We start from the raw sequence: 15714 nt of genomic DNA on the forward strand, positions 1-15714 counted from the left end.
TGCGATCATGCATTTTACTTTATGATATGAAACTAAATGCACAGCTTATAATACAGGCTGTCGGAAAATTGACAGAGTAAGCATTTTTAATCACGCAACGTTAAAGTTTAAAAGTTTTGCTTCTCAGAATTATAACTTAGCTCAGTTGCTAGACCAAAAAATATTCACTTTTATCTAAAATTCATATGAAAAAGACTTCAATATTTAACAAAAACGGTACACCAACTAACCGTCGACCCACAAAGTAATTTCAGATTTTCAAACAAAATACCTACGAAATAAGGCTTTTGATAAATAATTACGTAAAGGTTGTTGAAACGCCGACACCACATACTCCAACCACAAGGCTTTAACATTTTGCCAAAGGTTTTAGTAATCGATGCTCATAAAAAATTTAAATGACCCGACCTTTTTCCCATCTCGGAAGTATTAAGTGGAATACCAGAGCGTAGGTATGGCTCGTAGCATACATCGACTTTATAACTTTAAAACTTTTGATTCGATTAAACGTGGAACCTTTTGTCCTGCTGATATAAATACGTATGTATATCAATACAATATTGTAACGAGTGTCAGATGTGTCTTAAAATTCAAAGAACAGTAAAAAAATAAAAGTAAGCTTTTTGTTTCGTTGTTATAAAACCTTTGTTACTCACGTAGGACAAGGTTTAAAGGCTTAATTATCTCCTACGCTAAACGGTCGCAGACATAGATCGAAAGCATCGGTTGTGTATTTACATTGTCAAAACTACCTCGCACGCCAGTGTCGCTCGTAGTACCCGTGATCAATGGCCTGATGTATCTCATTTGAAATCTATTTGAAAGTCACTTCGCTGTACATTGTTCCCTCGTTTAGATTATACTGATTAACACGTAATGTCAAAGCAGCAAGGTATTGCATAGTGGCTATCAATTTGACTTACACCAGTTGTCAACTGAGATACATGATAAGCGCGCTGGACTGTAGCAAATTCACATATGCCTGACGTCTTATTGAGGACAATCAGTTTTTTAGCGAATACAGTATGCTACGACCTTTAAACGTAAGTATATGGAACACGCTTTGAGAGGCTCTAAGATAGTGGGTAAATCTTGACGTAAATGGACATTTAAGGTGATAAATTGTACAGTATAAGGTGTCACCTAATTTTGGTTTAAGAGTGCCTTTTCGGAGTTAATGGCGTGAATTCTGTGGTGTAGGACAGAGACTTACATCATTATCGATATATAGAGGTAATTAAATTATAAGACGTAAGTTAAGTATTGTACTCTTACTATTTTGAATAAGTAAATGTGAATTTTAAGACGTAGTGGCTTATGTTTCTCAGTTGGAACTTTAAATATCTTTAAATAAGTGATCGTGAGTTGTGAGAGGTTGCAGGTTCGATTCTCAGACTAAAACATTATTTGTGTGGTGTACATATACGTCGGGTTAAAAAAATTGACAGTTCTAGATTAATTGTAAATGCACTAGTTTATCTTTCAATACAATAAAATTCTTTGTGTCTTTGTAAATACAATTAAACCTTCAAAACACATTTTTTATGAGGGGTGTTACTTTCAAACATCACAAAAAAACAATTATTCTGTATATTACAAAAAAAACACTTCACAAGAATAAACATCAAAAAAATCAAAAACAGAAGTTCCAACTGACCCTAAAATTCAATTAACATGATATCTCTCGGCGTAAGGAAAGAAACCGTGTAAGATCAAAAGACCTTCGCGCTGTGATCAAAGATGCGGAGAGTAATTAAAGCGAGTGTAAGTAAGAGCGTAACGATACTGACTTAGTGATGAAATAAAAATAACAGAAGTACAACTGAGAAATATTTTGAAAAATGAAAAGTAATTTTGACCAAACTTTGGTATGTAACACTGTATGACTCGCGCGATCGCGCTAAAGTTCTGTTTTTCGCAAAATACATTTTTTGTGAAGAAAATATATCAATGGTTATATTTTGAGAACCAATAGTACCATGTGTTACATCCTAGAATTTAAACTATCGCATAATAATACTTGAAGACGTTATTGACGAAGTTTCGTATCGTTTGTGTATCAATAATTTATGTGATGTTAGTGCACACGTTAGTTAGTTATAACTAGAAACTATATTTGGGTTAGAAACTAAAATTGAGCCTGAAAGCTTTGAATTAGCAAACAAAAAGATACATTTTTCAAAAGCAATTACACCAAGTAAATAAAATAGTATAAAAATTTTTATGTAAGAATCACTTTCCTTTAATAAGCGAAGTGTTGTCTAAAATTAGCCTACTTCCGTTTAACTTCACAGCGGCACCGCTCGGCATTAACGTTGGGCGGCGAAATTCACGAATTAATAAATAAACAGTTACCTTTAGAGGGTGTGGTTGAAGGCTCGAAATAGAACCATTTCATAGCTGTATGTATATTGTGTATTAAGGCACAGGATTAAGTAAGACAAAGAGACCATTACGAGTCACGCTTACTGATGGAACGCCGTAGAAGCTTTGGCGTTCCTTCGTGGAATAAACATACTATTAGCAAATACGTCACTGTATCCTTTAGTATCCCATCACGTTGTTAAGCATGCCGAGGTAGCCTTGTCGTAGCAAGCAAATGCATACGACGACGGTAAAGCGTACGCTTTTTTTATTTAGGCAGCCCGAAGCATGTATAAGCATCTTTAGAGGTGTTCAGGCGTGCCTTAAACCGTTGACTAGCCGTCACAAAGCATATCCAGGTGATGTTTCGTACCACTTGTTACGAATAATAATATTTTATTTTATTATACTTTATAGCAAACTTATTATCAGCTTAAAACATAATCACTTCATAGCTCTTAATAAAGATTAAGCACGACAAAAGACACATTAGGAACAACGTCTACAGATGAAACTATTCCTTTGGCATCTCAACGCTGTATTAGCGTACCCTAATGACAAATTATACCGTAATTCCTTAGGTAATTAGTATGACATTCAAAAGCATGCCTAATCGTACTTATCATCATTAGTACGATAAGTGCACCAACACTGTAATCTTGGTATAATTAACTCTCTCGGCATGCCAAAGGATGCTAAGACATGCTAAACTTACATGACACGTGATAATATACACAGCATAATATACAAAACTCAAAATACGGCGTATGCATTCTTAGGCGACAATTTTTCCAGCCCAATTATTCTTCATTAAATACCTAAATTCATTTTGTGATGTAGTGTATAATTTTGCATCAAGTTGTCTAATTTCCTCTCTCTCTCTCTCTCTCTCTCTCTCTCTCTCTCTTTACCACCTTAAAAAAGTTAGAAGTTCTCAAATCATCTGTGTTTCTTTATATCAACTTATATGTTTATTGGTCACCTAAATTTACTAGTGAGCTTTGAGCCTAAAGCTGACGTATGTGTAGTAAAAGTTAAATTGTGTGTATAATAGGGTATGTGGTTTATCTACTGCCAGTATATTTATACATGACTCTATCGTCGCCTCGCCGCTGCGACTGCACAGTGTTACGTATTCGGCTAATAGATGTACCAAATAATCTGCGTGAGACATAAATCGTTGCTTTTGCTTTGAATTTATTGGTGTAATTACTTTGAATCCTTTTGTGGTTTAGATAATTAGCTTTAGCATATATAACCAACTTGCGGCTGGCCTCAGCATTGCCCGGGTTAGAAAGTTATTGCACACAAAGCCTTGACAAATTGTACACGTTAAACCTTACGCGAAAATTGTTCTATGTAGTGGATCAATTTTATATTTAGTGATTACCTCATACTACTAAACAAAGATTTTTCGGTGTTGATAAACAAAATTGTCACCAATCGTCTCAAAAAGCAATTCACAATAAAATTAAAAAAACAAAATTAAAGCTAGTTTGATGTAAAAATTACACCAAAAGTATCAAGGTCGTTTACTCCAGTATACAATTCCAACACATTACATACAAACGATCAAAGTAGATACGTCGCGTTACATTATGAATAAACTCCACCATTTTGTTTCCAACTCCCATTGTTCGACATTTTGCGGAAAACTTTCCTTCGTGGCTTGCAAAAGTACTGACGTAGTACAAATTTGGGTTTGTGTGTGTTAGGTTTTTATATGAAGCAGGCTATTTTGGACAATACCACACTTATAACTGTCGCCCAAATGGGTAATGCTCTGCTCTCAGAGTGAATATGGTTTTGACTTTGAGTGCATTACGCTAGGCAAACACTGTAGCGCGATTCCCTACCACTATCATCTATGGGCAGTGAGAGAGAAGAAGACAGAAAGTGGGAAATAGGAGGAGGGATTATCAATAAAACAGATCAGCGCCTCTAGCGGGCGCTCTAGGAACTATTTTTGCAGCACATTTTAAAAGTTAAACTCTCGATTCTTGATAGTACTTACTGACTGTACAGAATAGAACGTATAGTCAATGGATTTACATACCTCAAAAATATAAATCAAATTAAAATAAAATAAAAATCATTATTACTAGTCTAGTATCCATATATACCAGGCTATCAAAATGTATAAACTATTTAAAGTTATGCAAGTCAATAATCGATATTTTACTTAACCATTGAAACAGGTAATTTATTTCTAATATTTAGTCACGTAACTTTGAAAAGTCATTAGTGTGTTGCTTAGGTTTTAAACCCTCAACCACTTGCGTGGGAGGTGAATGCTTACCACTTAGTTATGACTGCTAAAGGTCGTCTGTTTAATAATGATTATTTAAGCTTTTTGAAAGATGGTTACGTATTAAATATATTTATTTTTAACCATTACTTTTACACTGTTGAGTAACAACCTCACGAACTGAGTTAGAGGCTAGGTCATGGCCAAAATGTGTGAAATTTAGCCAAAGTGTTAGGTTAGGTACTCATGAGTCTAAAACTGGCTAAATCTGAGTTTGGTACATTATATACCTTCAAGTAGTGCGTTAAACCAATTTTAGGTATGCAAGGTCACGAAGATTCAATTTTGCATTATTTTCTGAAAAGTCATTGGTGTGTTGCTTCGAGGTCATTCTGGGACACGTATGCTTAAACTAGTCGGCTATCACTGCTAAATAAATACTTAACTACTCCAAAATTGTAACAGTTTATTGACCCGACAATATTATTTAATAAAACAATTTGTAGGAGAACAAAAATTAGCTATGTATTACATTAAATACTCATGGCATGGGCTCGATACACCCCGTAGCGGCCCCATAGCAATGCTATAAGATATTCATGAGAATGGAGCTTTTATACACTTAAAGATATATTAAAGACTGATAAAAGGAAAGAGCAAGAAGTAATTTGGCGTAGCTTCATTATAGAAAGATAAAAAAATATATATGCCAGGTATATAAACTATTGTATTGCCGAAAAATGTATAATTATGTGTATAGTTAAGTAGTTTATACCCAAACCCAGTACTCTACTATTACTCTAATTTGACAATAATAAGCTGTTTAAAATTGTATAATTTATGCAAGCTTCTTAACTTATGCTACTATTTGTGTGCTAATAGTATCGAAATAAAGTCTGTGGTTGTTGCGTTAAATACTAACAATCATAACTATCCTCACAAACTTTCGCATTTATATTCAAGTAGCATAAAACTTAACGTGTATTGTAGAACCTATTAAATTAAAATGGAAACCTGTGCCGTGAGCTGCAAACAGATGCAATGTAAATTGCAGAAATAATGAGAGGAATTCTCATTTCACAGATAATTAAATAAATAATTAATTAAAATTGCCTCCGTGGTTCACATTGTAACGGACTTCTTACGTAACAAACGTGTAATGGGCTTTTTGCAACAAGATTTTTGTCCTTCAGATAGTGTACAGTATACAAAATTAATGTTTTTGGTACTATTTGGGCTTGTTCATTACATAATTGTTGATGTAGTGTTGACTTTATGATCAGCAAGTTCATGTAATTTCATAATTGCATGTCTTTAAGTTCATAAATACTAATTTAACCTACTTACTAACTACTACTATATAACAATTTACACTATTTTATTTTTCGAAATAATTTAGTATTTTTATAAAATCACTAATTTGTTAAACTGTATACGGGGCAAAATACTTGCCAGTTTATTATTACTACACAGTCTCCATTTCGCCAAAAAACATCTGTAGCAAGAAATCGTGAAAAATCTACGCTTTGTTTGTATAATATATCTTATATGTAAATACATGGATCCCTGAAGAAACACCATCAATCTCTACCATCAAACAAAAAATATACGCGCAACACTATCAAAGATTCCACTCCTCTGATCAAAAAACAAAGGAAAGAACAACATATACTTATATATAAAGTATATAGAACACTCCACCCCTTTTTCATGAATATTTCCTCCCTCCCAGAGGGTTTCCTAGATTCGTTTCCTTATCAAAATGCAATCTTTAACCCTCATTAGCATTAATATTTAATATCTTAAGGTTTTCCTCGTATCGAGATAATAGGCTACGAAGCCTTGTTTAGAGCCCTTACACATTAAACGCATTGACATCGCGCGTTTCAGATGAATGCAACTTTTGCACATGCATTAACAGAGCAGCGTAATCTTACGAATATCGACTACTGATAACCAGCCTGTCTATGGACAAAATTAAATATTGTATGAAAAAATATCAGCGCCTCTAGTGCACTTTTGTAAGACCTTGTTTATTTTCAAGTAATTACAATGTCAAATGGTCGCTAGTCGATATAGTATAGAAAATTACACCACTGCACTTTTTTGTATCAATACAAACCTAAGCGGAAAGTTGCAAGCCTGCGTTTGCAGCAATACTACTGCGACGCTCAGGCGTTTTCGGTGCGTTTAAACAATATCGTGTGCAAGGGCTCTTAACATCTACCTCATATTGAGATAATGGTCATTTGAAACCTTGTTTAATGCCTTGTTTAATAGCTACAGATGATGGGATAATAACAATGATAGATTTTATCTCTGATTAAATGGTGGAGATAGCAATTTGGAGAAATTAACTACTGAGATTTTGCCGCAGGTGTTGGCACTTTGTATACTTTTCAAAGACATCAGTTTAAGATGACTTGTTTTGTGGTGTAAAACTGCGTACAGTTTATTTAATTATATAAATGCTATGGTTAGTTGTGAACCTATTTTTTTAAGTCAAAACAGTACATTTTATACTATGTTTTTCAGGGTTGTATGATATCAAACATTTATTATATGATTGGCTACTTTTAACAGTTGGTTAACATAACCAACTGTTTTAACCAGCCAAAAGATGAAAATAATTCAAAAACCGCTTCGTGGCAAAGTGTGTATGACAGTTACTAATATAAAAAATTCATAGATAAATGTTACATAAAATCTATGTATCTTTCAGAAGTATTTGTTGTAAAATGAAACATTTTTACTTGCATATATTATTTCAAACCTGTAACACATAGTTTGCACAAATCACATAAATCCATATTTGTTTCTAATTACTCTGGCAGTCGTATCAAACGAATCAAAAGTAAATATTACCAACATGTTATATTGAAACCGAACCGTTATCCCTTCTTTATATTAATTTAAACCACGATGGGTATCGCGGGGGCAAATGTTTGAAGAGTTTTTGATCCTTTGTTTTTAATTGCCTGAGGGATGGCCCATATTTTAACTGTTTGTGTTCCAGTCTACTAATTTAAGTCCCTGTATGAGAGGGTAATGAAAAGGTTTGTATTGTAGTTTTGTGGAATTGGAGCTTGCGAGTTGCGGTGCAGTGGTTAAAATGGTCGCTTGACTTAAGTGTAAGCCGAAATTTTCGAGAAATGAGAGTTTCTTTCCTTGGTTTTGATTGTTTTTTTTTCTTACGCAAAATTATTTTTAAGAGCCAACTTTTTTTAATTTATAACAATTTTTATCGGTTTTGTCAACCAGCTAGCCTTGCAGCCTAGATGACAAAATTTTTTTTTTAATCAAGCTAACTAAATATTTATAATTTATTTTCGTACGTACCATATGTTTACATAGCCAGTAGAATTTTTACAACCTGGCATGTAATTGAACATGTTGTAAGCAGTATTTTTCGTTTACAATCCATTTAAGACCATATTTATTTTGTACCTAGAAAACCTGAACTGCCTTGTAATTTCTCATTATAACTTTATTTACAAGCTAAATAAATACATTACTCAAACAACAACACAATTCTAAATATACAATTTAATTCACATTAACATTCTACTCCACACTTTATAATAATATAACTGAATTTTATTTAATACAATTAACTTTTAACGCCGCAAAGTTGGCTGCACTTTCTCTAGCCGCATAGTTTGAAAGTTGGCAACACTTGTTAAAAGAAAAGTGTTAATGCAGATATCGTGAGAGCTATAACAGTAATGAACGGTTCTAGATTAAAACTTTCTTATCGCTTTTTGAGTCTTATACTTTTTAATACGACTTTTATTTCTACACTAGCTGACCCGCGCAACTTCGCTTGCGTCACATAAGAGAATCATAATTTTCCCCGTTTTTGTAATATTTTTCACTGGTACTCTGCTCCTATGGGTTGTAGCGTGATGATATATAGCTATAGCCTTCCTCGATAAATGGGCTATCTAACACTGAAATAATTTTTCTAATCGGACCAGCAGTTCCTGAGATTAGCGCGTTCAAACAAACAAACAAACAAACTCTTCAGCTTTATAATATTAGTATAGTATAGATAACTGTAGTGCAACGACTTGCCGACTGGGTATACGAAATTCAGAATTTACAATGTCAATGACCATATAATGGTGTCCTGTTTGATACAGTTTCTTAATTTAAGAGATACATAAATTGCTCGTTTCTACTAAGTTGTTGGACTGTAAGTATGCTTAGGAAGAAATTAATCTTATTCTTTAGTTTACCCATCGAAATGAGTTCTTGTAAGCATTCTTAGTCTCAAACAATATTTGACAGTGGTTTAATTTTTTAATCCCCACTTTTACTCTTTCATCTTGTAAATTGCTGAACTGATTTTGCTTAAACATGTCAAAAACGAAACATGCTCTCTTCTATACTAATCTATACAAATATTATAAAGCTGAAGAGTTTGTTTGTTTGTTTGTTTGAACGCGCTAATCTCAGGAACTACTGGTCCGATTTTGAAAATTATTTCAGTGTTAGATAGCCCATTTATCGAGGAAGGCTATAGGCTATATATCATCACGCTACGACCAATGGAAGCAGAGTAACAGTAAAAAAAGTAACAAAAACGGGAAAAATTATGACACATTCTCCCTTAAGTGACGCAAGCGAAGTTGCGCGGATCAGCTATATGAAATAAATATTAAAATCGGTTTACTTAAACTCATAGAACCTTTGTTCTTTTAGTGACTATACTTAAAATATACTTGATGTAACTTTGTCAATACTTTTCAAAACTTTCATATGACATACTGCAAGTCAGTCACTTACTAAAACAATTTATTTATCAGAATACAAAGGTCACTTTAAAGTCAATATGCACGTGACCTAGCGGTTGACTTAGTTACAACTTGGACAGGTTTAACAATACTTCTGAATTGTATTCAAGTTTAAGTGAAACTTTACACACAGGTGCAAGCTTGAGTATGTGGTTGAATTTATTGTATAACTATATTAATACTATTAGTGTAATGTGAGTTTGAAATTGTAATGGACTAAGTTATTACAAAAGAATGACTACTAAATGACACCTTACAATAGTTATATATATTTTTGAGATCAAAACTGTAATAGCTTGCATTTCAACAAAAGTTGATAACTATAACTAGGCCATTTCAAACGTGTTATTTTCAAAGTCATGTTAATTTATCGTAGTCTCTGGCTCGCACTTAAACATTGTCACATTAATTTCATTCTTTTGATTATGTCGTAGTTGGCACGTTTGGGCCGATTATAAATGACACCTTGCAACAATTACATAAAGTACAAACCTCAATGTATACAATACTTCTAGTGTCGCCTTTTTAAATTAATGAGTAATTTTATTCAAATAACCTGTAATCTTAGTTAACATGAACAAATAATGTTAATAATTATTGTAGATCTGATTTAATTTCTAGTTTGTATATAATTGGACTTAAATTTCATTACGCGAAGAAACAAACAGTAATCTATATATTTTTCATAACCTCAAAGCTTAAATCGAGAATATAGTTATATACTATGGAAATAGACTCACTCCTTATTAGTCGAGATTTATCCGTACAATTTCGCTGAAAGATTCAGACAACTCCAATACGATCTCATTATTTTCTAAACACATTTCATTCTCGAATTTCGAAAATATAATTTCGTTCCCAAATTGGTAAGTACAATCGCAAACAGCGCTCCCGTAATTAGGAAACGGAAAACAGTAAAATAATTCCAATTTATTTGTCATTCAACGGTACAGGATTTAATGAAATTTAACTTAATTTAACCGAAATTCTAATTGAAACATTGCTTCCCATTTAAAGATACAACAGGGTACAATTTACAGCTGTAATCTTAAATTGTGAAAATTAATCTTTTCGAGTGTACATTTTTGATTGGTTTTTGCTACCAATCTTGATTCAACGATTGAATTACATTAGGAAAAAAGATTTTGATGTACACGATTCTTCAAACATACAATATTGTTTGTCATGACCATCTTCCATTTTAATTAGCACTTACAAGTGGTCAATTTAAAAAACGGCACAGTTCTCTATATTGGTCAGGTCTTTACCTACTTTTGTGCTGAATTTGATAAGAATTGGCCTAGCAATTAATGTATAACCAAATTTATTCGGAAGTAAACAGTTTAGCCGTTAAAATATAACAGACAAATAAACTTTCGTATTTTCAATTTAACTAAGTACGGAAGAAAGACTTGCATGAAAAAAGTGTAAGTTAATACTTACACTCTTCATCGTCAATAATAACCGTATGTATTTTACAAATAAATCACTCGATACAAAACACTTCGTAAAAATTATATTAAGCAATAATCTTTCAGATAAGTAACTGATCTCTTAATAAGTTTGGAGCCACTTACAGCCAATTCTTCAACAAAATTGAGTCCACGATTCAATTATATCGTAACAAATTAGTTTTAGACTTAGATTAAAAGTAAGTAGTCTTATAATAGGCTTTATTCAGAATAAAATAAGTTTATTAAGTTGGCCCCTCACTCTGATCGTTACTACCGTTGGTTCCAATCCGAGGCAACACACCAATGACTTTTCGAAGTTATGTGTGTATTAGGAATAATTATCACTTGCTTTCACGGTGAAGCAAACCATCGTGATGCAACCTTGCATGCCTGTGAGTTCTTTAGAAAAGTTCTTGAAGATATCTAAAGTCCCCAACCCGCAATTGGCCAGCGTGGTAGACTCAAGGCGTAACCCCTACCTCATTAGGAAAGAAATCCCTTGACCAGCAGTGGGACAGTGATAGGCTAAATTTATTTATATTATTAGTCTTATAATATTCTCAAAATAACCTAAGTTTATTCGTTGTGAAGGACAAACGTTGAGAAGTGAAAAGTTCATGGTGGCTATGTGTGAATAAATTATAAGGTATAAGTCAAACAACTGCTCAAATATTCACAAGTTTGTATCTAATATCAACGTGAGTGTCAAATCTATACTAATATAATAAAGCTGAAGAGTTTGTTTGTTTGTTTGTTTGATTGTTTGTTTGTTTGTTTGTTTGTTTGTTTGTTTGAACACGCTAATCTCAGGAACTACTGGTCCGATTTGAAAAATTCTTTCAGTGTTAGATAGCCCATTTATCGAGGAAGGCTATAGGCTATATAACATCACGCTACGGTCATTAGGAGCGGAGTAGCACCGAAACATGTTACAAAAACGGGGAAAATTTTGACCCCTTCTCTTAGGTGACGCAAGCGAAGTTGCGCGGGTCAGCTAGTAAATAATATTTGTGTTACGTTTACCAACTGCTTTTGTGGTCTGGCCAGTTGCGTATTTGACTGCTAACCGCCAGGTCCTGGGCTTAGCTAAAATTTTGGAGCTAAATGCTATTGTTTTTTTTTTTAATCAAAATCGTAATCTGGAGTCTAGTCGCGTGTCCGGTATATAGCATTCGAGTCGCCCCTTATTGCATGGGATTAACATTGCTAACTGGGAAATCGTGGGTGCATTTCATACAACTCTGCCTACATCTTGGGGTAAAACAGGCGTGATATTATTTATGTACTACTTTATTGTATGTACTTATTCAGAAATAGTGCAACGGCCATAAAAGTTTCATCTAAAATAGGATCGTAAACTCTAAAATACCTAGTTTACCGAGAAAAGGGTCAGGAATATTGCTAGTTTTATCTTTTAACAAAATAATTCGGATAGAATTCAATTTTCGTAGTCAATTATGAAAATTGTTAGCTATTACAATAATTGTTGGTATCGCTAAGTTTCCTAATCTAATTCGGATGAGAGACGGTGTACCTTTCAGGGAAATTGCGAGGGTATTTTTGAATGATAATTTGGTTTTAGACTTGATGTTAGTGGAATAGTTTTATTCAGTTATGTATTGAAATAGGCCTTGACTGTATCCGACTGCTAATTTAAGAGACTCAAGTTAATAGTCGCACATAGCACTATTAGTCTTTTATAATTAAATATAATCGTAGTGCAGTAGTTAAGGTGGTCACCACGCCACTACCATTGCGTCGAGAGGTCGTGGACTCGATTCCCACGCAGGACAACTATTTGTCCGATTTACAAATAGCTGTTTCAGGTCTTGTTGTGCTTTGTGTCTGTCACTTGTATATTTGTAAGAATCCACGCGACACGAGAACAATATTTAGTGCGGGAGTGGTCATAAAAAAAAGAATTGTAACTTCAAAGAAAATTTGACATTCGAAGACAAGACCACCTACGTAACTAAAGAAAGAAGAACCTAACAATCAGCCAAATCTACTTCCAGACGTAAGAATGAACAAAAACCTTTAATATCTACCCCAACATCAATAAAAACACCAAGAGACACCTACTCCCTACCATCAAGAGACAGATCACCTCATTACTTTGGCTCATAAACGTCGCAAGGAGTTTTATTACTTCTAAACCAGCCAGTAACACTAGGAACTTTATATCTAGTTCATATCACAGGATCTTGGCTGATCTAGATTTAAGACCGCACTTTTATGATATGGCAAGCTGACCAACGTTTGCGTGAAACTATGCCAATATTATTAATCTAGAAGTTTGTGTGGATTGATGGATGTATTACTCTTTTGTATGAAAACTCAAATTTATTGAATGCTAAAACAATAACTGATTGTAAGAATTGCAAGTGATATGAATCAATGTCTGTCTATTTTTAAGAGAACAGGGCGAAAACACAAACCCTTTCTGAGAGTAAGAAAAATATTCAACTTTGCCTACGTTTATTTTTAGACAATGTTATAATATCGAATCATTTAATATTATAATGTAACGGGTCTTAAACGCGATTGAAAAAGGTAATCCTAAAGATGTTCAATAGCGTTAAAGACCCGTTACATTATAATATTATGTGTTCAAGTCGTGAGAGTTTAAAATCGTTATCGTATCATTATTAATCTGATATTCTAAATTTATAAAAAGCAACACCATTAATATATCGGTCGGTATGTGGATCTTCTCTTGTCACAATATTTAACACTATAAAAGAAAAATTGGTGTCTGTTTCTTTGAAATACTACGGGTGATTTTTCTTTACATTCAGGAAATTTAAGTAAAAGGATGGATTACGTAATTGTTATAAATAAAAGGTCTACTTTAATGATCACTTGGGCAAGACCGAATAATAGCTGGTCGTCTTATAAGGCTGATATTAAGTGAATTTCCACGACTACATAGCAGACAGCGTGCCGCCATTACATTTAATTATTACGAGTTGTACGTGGATTCCTTATTTATATCATGTGTGTTTATGGCATCTGTTCTATTATGTTGTATAGATTATTTATTCTTCGACTGATTTTAAGTATTACCTCACTTATATACTGCTTATCTTAAAATAATGTGGTGAGAAAACAGATATTGAGTTTTACTTTACATAGATACCTTTTATATTTAGGTCAAATTTAGATCCTAATAATATTCAATGTTATAACTACTTATCTTCTGCCAGTAGGCTTTGAGTCCAGTAAAACAGCACGCTGACCAAGTGCGAGCTAGGGACTTTGTTGCATGAACTCAAGAAATGTGTAATACAATATTTAGACATAAAAGTTTTCATTACGATGTTTTCATTCACCGTTAGGGCTAGTGATTATGATTTCGAACTTTAAAGTCATTGTTGTTTTATAAATGAAATATTAATTTTAAGAATAATTGTGTATGAAATAGGCAGTACATTATTTGAAATAAATGCTGAGTTATTATGTAAGAAATAATCAGTTATCGATTACAATACCACATTGGTTGTGTTATCTGTTCGAGAATTATCAGTAGTCGTGAGTTAGGTAACTGGGTAATGTGACTGTAAGTAGGCAATAAAACTGTTCTTTATTACACGTACCGGAGATCTTGAACGGCGTAATGTTGGGTAATCATACCTAACACATTACTGAAAGGATTTTTAAGTAAAAAGTGTATTAGGTTCCATTATAAGTACCTACACCTACTTTTTGATGAAAAAAAATCCACCAACTTTTATTAAATATAAATATTTTATAAAACCGGTGATTGTCCCACTGCAGCACTGCTGACCAAAGGGCTCCTTCCAAACGAGGGTGGGGTCAGGAAGGGCCACCACGCTGCCATAGGGCGTGTTGGGGATTTAGAAAATTAATTTACTTCAGGAAAATACTGTTATTAATCGTTTATGTAACAGTTAAGATTAGTTTCAAGTGATGTTTTATTCTCTTATACAACCGAAAAAAAATATATAATATTTTAACTTTGGTGTGTTTATAATTTACGTGTCATAAAAAATCTTCATAATCAGAATAGATTTATAAGAATACACTATAATTATTTAAACAAAATATTGATTGAGAACTTTTTAATGTATGTAGGTAGACCAAGAATAAAAAAATCATAAAATACCTACCATGCAATATAGTTTTCAACCTCCAGTATCAATAAAAGCATTCTAATCGTATGATTTTAATAAATACCTTTAATAACAAGTAGGTAGGTTACTACTATGTTCACTGTGTTGTATATTTGAGCACCAGTTCCATAAAAATATATTTAAAGATCTATACATCTAAATATGTATATTAATATTACATCACAACTTACCTCTGAAAAGACGTTCACAAACCACTATCATCAGATTAAAACAAAACTGAAACTAAAACTCACTTTACCAACTCGATAACACTAAAAAACAAAAAAACAATTTTTCATACAAACACTAGTATTTGAAAACTCGAGAAAGTTATAATACGTTCGGTTCGGAAACTGTCGGGTAGATTCGGGAGCGTTCGGGCGTCGGTGCGTCCCGGGCGACGGTCGGGTAGCTACTGACGAAGGTTTCAACGGTAAACCTACCCCTAGGCTATCGTAAGTTAGTCTATGTTTTCTTTTTAAAGTTACGTGTTCAATATCGGTCATAGAACAAATTTTATTGGATATACAGGTGATGTTTTAAATTGCATTGATTTTAAAGCTAAGTTTGTGGACAATATATTTGTGACTTAGTGAAGAGAGTTGATTTTCTAACGACAGGCGCTCATTCGATACCAAATAATATTAGCTATTAAGTTAATATTTAGTAAATAATTAAATGACTGATGTTACTTAACTAAAGTGTTTCTGTTCTCGCCA

General features: G+C 33.2%; 1 protein-coding gene across 2 annotated transcripts in view; it reads right to left on the bottom strand.

Moving 5' to 3' along the window:
• Positions 1-15389, bottom strand: part of LOC142977560 (metabotropic glutamate receptor 2-like) — a 201324-nt gene extending 185935 nt beyond the window's left edge. For both annotated transcript variants that reach the window (XM_076121513.1, XM_076121514.1), the window contains exon 1: positions 15187-15389. The gene's annotated coding sequence lies outside the window, so the exon portion shown is untranslated. The remainder of the gene's footprint in view (positions 1-15186) is intronic.
• Between the last annotated feature and the right edge of the window lie 325 nt (positions 15390-15714).

This window comes from Anticarsia gemmatalis, chromosome 13, assembly GCF_050436995.1.
Source record: "Anticarsia gemmatalis isolate Benzon Research Colony breed Stoneville strain chromosome 13, ilAntGemm2 primary, whole genome shotgun sequence".
Taxonomy (NCBI): Eukaryota; Metazoa; Arthropoda; class Insecta; order Lepidoptera; family Erebidae; genus Anticarsia; species Anticarsia gemmatalis.